The sequence below is a fragment of the Pantherophis guttatus genome, chromosome 2, assembly GCF_059756535.1.
Source record: "Pantherophis guttatus breed Tessera chromosome 2, ASM5975653v1, whole genome shotgun sequence".
Taxonomy (NCBI): domain Eukaryota; kingdom Metazoa; phylum Chordata; class Lepidosauria; order Squamata; family Colubridae; genus Pantherophis; species Pantherophis guttatus.
The window spans coordinates 136389242-136395772 of NC_142064.1; positions in this window are offsets into that span (position 1 = coordinate 136389242).

Here is a 6531-nt window from a genome sequence, read left to right on the forward strand (position 1 = left end):
TATTCCTCATGATATGTTTGAAAGCGCTTTCCCCATTTCTTGGAACAGGAACAGTTCTTTTTCTAGCCCTTGGCCGATCTCATCCATGCTTTAGGCAACAAAACTTCGGCTTCTGGTCCTATGAATCAGAAATGCTACTTTTTATCCAGCACTGCTATCAAACTCTTATCAGTTCTTCTGTTGTTGCTGAACTACAACTCCCAGCAGATGTAATCAATATAGTCAATGGTGAAGGATGTTGGGATTTTTAGTTCAATCATAGCTAGATCCTATCTCCTTTTCCTGCCATATCTGTCATCGGACATTGGTGATCATGTTGGCAATCCTAGTCCTCAAACCTGTTTAGCTGAACTGCAAAAAAGGAAGGACTCTCAGTACCTTTTCACTGAGAAGGTCAGTAGTGGTAGGTGAAATATCACTTCCTGCTTCTGATCCTTCCTTAAAATGAATGAGAGCATACCATTGTTTTGAACCTGAGAGTTGCCCTTAGCTTGAAGGGCAGACTGAAATTTTATGCTCAAGCCAAGATGCTAAGACTGTTGGCAGTGATCTGAGAAGTACAGGGTTCTGAAAGTTAGCCATTTATGATGCACCTTCAAGAAAATGCCTCATCTATTCCGGAATGCCTTCTTAATTTTATTTGGGGAATAATCACCCAAACTAGCCTAAGCCAATCTTCCAGGTGAGCCTAATTTACACCAATCAAACAGTTCATCGGCTTGTGTAGAATCTTCCTCCCAGAGCTGCAGCTGAAGGCCTGTTGTCTCTAATTGTAACAACAATAACTGTTTGGAGTATAATGTACAAAGGGAAGACATCAATTCTTTTCATTCTTTCAAGGTCCAAAGCTAGTAAGTGGTAGCTTACAGTGGTAAGGCAAGACAGTGAAGCTTGTTTAAAAAAAAAAAAAAAAGATACGGACCTATCATAGTCAGTTGGTTCCATCACTGACTATATAGGGGGTGAAACTTTGGCCCCCTCGGAGAGGGTTCGCAACTTGGGTGCCCTCCTGGACTCTCAGCTGTCTTTAGAAGACCATCTGACGGCTGTGGCCAGGGGGGCTTTTTATCAAGTTCGCCTGATCCGCTAGTTGCGCCCCTTTCTGGACCGGGACGCCTTGCGCACAATCACTCACACCCTCATCACTTCCCATCTGGACTACTGTAACGCTCTCTACATGGGGCTCCCCTTGAAGAGCACCCGGAGGCTCCAGCTGGTCCAGAATGCGGCCGCACGGGTGATTATGGGGGCGACTTGGTGCTCCCATGTAACACCGCTCCTGCGCGAGCTGCACTGCCTCCCAGTGGTCTTCCAGGTGCGATTCAAGGTGTTGGTCGCTACCTTTAAAGCGCTCCATGGCATAGGACCTGGATATTTACGAGACCGCCTTCTGCCTCCAATAGCCTCCCACCGACCAGTATGCTCCCACAGAGAGGGTCTCCTCAGGGTGCTGTCGGTTAGACAGTGTCGACTGGCGACCCCCAGGGGGAGAGCCTTCTCTGTGGGAGCACCTGCCCTCTGGAACGAGCTGCCCCCGGAGATTCGTCGGATTTCCGACCTCCGTACCTTCCGCCGCGCCCTTAAAATGCTATTATTCCATCAAACAGGACTGGCCTAAAATATTATTTTAATGGGTTATTGTGTTTTAGTTGATTGGCCAAACTATCTAATAATTTTAAATTGTTTTTAACTTTTATATTTTTACTTTTTATCTTGGCTGTACACCGCCCTGAGTCCCTTTGGGAGAAGGACGGTATAAAAATTTGATAAATAAATAAATAAACAGCAGAATTTAGCAGCCTCATATTTGGTGAGGAAGCAGCATACTTTCTGAAATGATGAAACATGAGTAACTACAAGCCAGAGATCTCCCACCCTACTAACCCCCTCCCACAAAAAAAAACAAGTATGTTGCACATCCTCTTCATCCAGCTCACTTGGTACATTTCTGCAATCCACTTTATCTCCTGAGCTAATAAAATCCTAATCCTGATCACATAAACTATTTAAATATCTTAATATATATTAGGTATCATTTACTATTCAAATACTCACAGGCAAAATGCTATACCCCTGATGGAAAGCATTACAGGAAGTAGCTTCTGTTTTTTAAAAAGAGATTTAAAACAAGAACTCAGTAGCTTCAGCTGGAGGCAACAGGAGCTGCAGCTCTGAAATGAAACATATAGAAAATAAAGATGTAGAAGCAGAATATTAAACCTGGCTAATCTAAGAACTTCATATTATTTGACTATTTCAACAATTGACATATCCTTTGATCTTTGTAGCTGCATCAGCTTCATACTGAAATCCCAAACAACCACTAAGAGCCAGTTTGGTCTACGGTAGAAGTTAAGGCACCAGAATATCATCAGTTCAAGTCATGCCTTAGCCATGAAAGCCAGCTGGGTAACCTTGGGCCAGTCACATTCTCTCAGCCCAACTCACCTCATGGGGCTGTTGTGGAGAAAATAGGAGGAGGAAGATGTATTGGATATGTTTACAGCCTTGAGTTGTTTGTAAAAAAATAATAAAGATGGGATATAAATAAATAAGTCAGTGTTTCTCAACCTTAGCAACTCTATGATCTGTGGACTTCAGCTCCCAGAATTTCCTAGCCAGGAAGGAATAGATAACCTGAATTTAAATCTTCATATTATCCGCAAAAGGCAAGAAAAATATTGAACCTACTGCTACTTCCTCAAAGTTAATATAAATAATTAGGCACCTAAAAAAACATCACGATTTCTTCAAACTATCCCCACTCACCCTCATGAAACTATACTTGATATGTTATATGTTAATATAGTATAAGTATATATGTTATATTACACTAAGCTTTAACTGTATCCCCAATCCCTACATAATGCTTTATATTAGGACCTCTGGCTTTTTTTAAGGTAACAGGCAAATGAAGCAATGCCAAATTATTTTTGAAAACTGGCAAGAAATCATTCTCTTGACAATAAGGTTGAAGGAAATTAATATAACTGAGGGAAATCCACCCTAGCCTTTGGCAATACTTCTATTGAATTGGCAGTAATTTTACAACCCAGAATGCATTCAAGTCAGAAGCTGGGGGGCAGAGACCAAACTATCTGGGGCAGGTGAGTCCTATTGGATAACATCCAGACACGGGGCCATTTTGCTGCTTCAAACTACCATTTGCCTGAGGTAACAAAGGGAGAATTTTATTAAAATTGCTGGCGGGGAGAGGCAGAATGTTTCTTCTGCCTCTTCTTCTGAAAGGAAGAAATCAGACCCAAAACCCATTTTGCTACTTATATCTAGCCCGTAAAGTCTCCTATATGTAGCGCTTCCCCAAAAGGGCCATTGGAGTCCAGGTTCTCCTGGACCTTTTTGGTATAGCCATCGGTTCACACTGGTCCCTTGCTCAGGCACCCCTACTGGCCTGGGTCATGTAGGGTCATGGTGGTCAGTCTCCTCTCAGCAGGCAGGTCACGTGGTGGGGTGATGGCAGGAGTGAAATGCTCCCGGTTTGGACTGGATTGCCCGATCCGGTAGCAATGGCGGCGGGTGGTTCGGAGAACCGGTAGCAAAAATCCCTGCACACACACACACACACACACACACACACACACACACACACACGCATCATGTCCAGCTGAGCCGCACGATCATCAGAGGCTTTTTTTTTTTTTTTACTTTTAAAAGCATTTTTTCTACAACCTCTTCCGAAGAAAAAATGCTTTTAAAAGTAAAAAAAAAAGCCTCTGATGGTCACACGGCTCAGCTGGGATCATCAGAGGCTTTTCAAAGCATTTTTTTCTGCAACCTCTTGGCCAAAGAGGTGGTAAAAAAATGCTTTGAAAAGTCTCTGGCAACTCCCAGCTGAGTTGCCTGATCGGCAGAGAGGTATTTTTTAAAATGCCTCTCTGACGATCCCAGCTGAGTTGCCTGATTGGCAGAGGCTTTTCAAAGCATTAGAAAAAATGCTTTGAAAAGTTTAAAAAAAAAAAAGTTGGCCACGCTCACCCAGTCACATTAAACCCCCACCACCACCAAGCCACACCCACAGAACCAGTAGTAACAAATTTTACATTTCACACCGGGTGATGGTCAGTCTTTTCCTAGCCGGCGGGTCACGTGATGAGATGGTATTCATGTGGCTGGTCAGTCCTCCTTCCTTTCTCTCTTTCTCCTCTCTCCCTCTCTTGAATTACCTGCTGAGCTCTCCACCGCCTCTGCTCCTTCATGGATTCCTTTGCTTGCCCCACAGAAACCTTTGTCCCTCAGACATGCCCCACAGAAGCCTCTCCTATCCTATCTCCTTCTCTCCCTCAGGCTTGGTCCACAAATACCTTTGCTACCCTATCCCCTTTTCCCTCCTTTTTTTCAGGTATCTCCTCCTATCCCTCACCTTCCCACTTTTTTTCTCCTTTTTCTTCTTTAGCACCAAGCTGAATGAAGGACCCCTAACAGAAAGTAATCTCTGCTCTTTTGCTAAATACCCAAACCAAGTTACATCATGGTTTCCATAGTAAAACCAGGCAATAGTCAAGAGTAAGTTTCCATTATTGACCTTTCAGTTTTAATTGCCACTAGGCAATCCATGACCTATTGGGTCATCATTTCAGAGATACTTTTTTTTCTAAACAGAGTAATCTCCAGTGGCCAGAATGAATAATATACATACTGTACTACTAAAACTCTTGTACCTGTAAGCTTGAACTAAGCAAAACAGTAATCAAAGGGCAAAAGTCGTTCAGCTAAGGTGCTTCAAATGGGCTAACTTACAGAATGTGTCCAAAATTCAAGATCCACAATTCCCATGGGATTGAAATTCGGCAAATTTGTGGTCACTTCAATGCTGCTGCATAGCCACACCAGTGGTGAAATGCTTCCCGGTTCGCACTGCTTCAGACGAACTGGTAGCAGCGGCGGTGCGTGGTTCGGCGAAACGGTAGCGGTAGCAGTGCAAGGCTCTGCCCACCCACCTGAACGTTGTTACTTCCTGGTTTTTGACCCTCTGACCATGCACAGAAGGCTTTGCACATAGGGTGCAAAATCACATGTGATGCGTGTGGCACACACACTTCCGAACCGGTAAGGAAGGTAAGTAGATTTCACCCCTGAGCCAAACCATTATCCAGAGGCTCAGTAGATCCATCCCACCCTAGCCATTTGAAGTCTGAGTAAATTGGCTCTTCAACTGAGTCCAATTGAATGGTTTTTCATGTCTGCATTAATTGTGTCCTGCCACTTTTGCTTTCGTCTCCTATACATACATTTGCCACTGGTATTAAAGTGATAGGTGAGGTGCTGCTTATAAAATAAAGTCATGCCGCTATAGCATTTTCTCTGTTATTATTGCTGGACTGTACATTGCTGTCCAGAAAACACCTAATGACCAATTGGGCATGTGCATCTCTATGATTTATAAAGGGTTCACCACTGATCTGGATGGTGGAGCTGTTCTGGCTAATTTCTAGATACTCAATCTTCTTGATAGTGAGACCCAAACTGAATTTATTTATTTATATTTTCATCATGTTTTTGTAGTGTATATTGAAGGTGGTGACCCTTTGAGAGCAGTATGCAACAAAATTTCATTTTAATGTATGCCGGTTAGTGTACATATAAAGTGACAATAAACTTATTCTAAGTCTAAGTCTATTGGTTAAGATGGTTTTTCCATATATGGACAAAGTATTGCACTTTTTCCCTGGTGGCAACTGTAAGAAGACCATCAGCAGCATAGAGAAAGGCCCAGGAAGCACTGTGATGCAGGTCTCACATGAAGGTATCCATCATGAGAATGAACAGCAATGGCAATAATGTTGAGCTTTGGTTGCATGCCAACTTTCATAGGAAAGGTGACAGAAAGGTCAGTGATGCATAATACAGGTGATTGTTGACTTATAATCATTCATTTAGTGACCGTTTGAAGTTACAACAGCACTGAAAAAAGTGACTTACGACTTTTACAACCGTTGTAGCATCCCCATGGTCATGTTATCAAAATTTGGACACTTGACAATTGAAATGTATTTATGACAGGTGCAGTGTCCTGGAGTCATATTTTGCAACCTTCTGGCAAGCACAGTTAATAGGGAAGTCAGATTCACTTAACAACCATGCAATTAACTTAACAATTGCAGTGATTCACCTAACAATTCTGACAAGAAAGGTTGTAAAATGTAAACTGATCCGTTTGGGGGTACACTGGTATAATTTTAAATCGTTTTTTAATTGGGTTACTGATTTTAATTTGGTATTGTATTGTGATTTGTATTGAAGTTGTCATTTTGTAAGCCGCCTTGAGTCCCTAGGGAGAAAGGCGGCATATAAATCGCAATAAATAAATAAATAAATAAATAAATAAATAAATAAATAAATAAATAAATAAATAAATTGGGGCAAAACTCACTTAACAACTGTGTCATTTAGCAACAGAAATTTTGGGCTCAATTGTGGTCATAAATTGAGAACTACCTGTACACAGTCCTGATTCACCCCATTGGAAATGGCAAGTGCAGCTAACATATCACTACTGTAAAGGACTTGTCC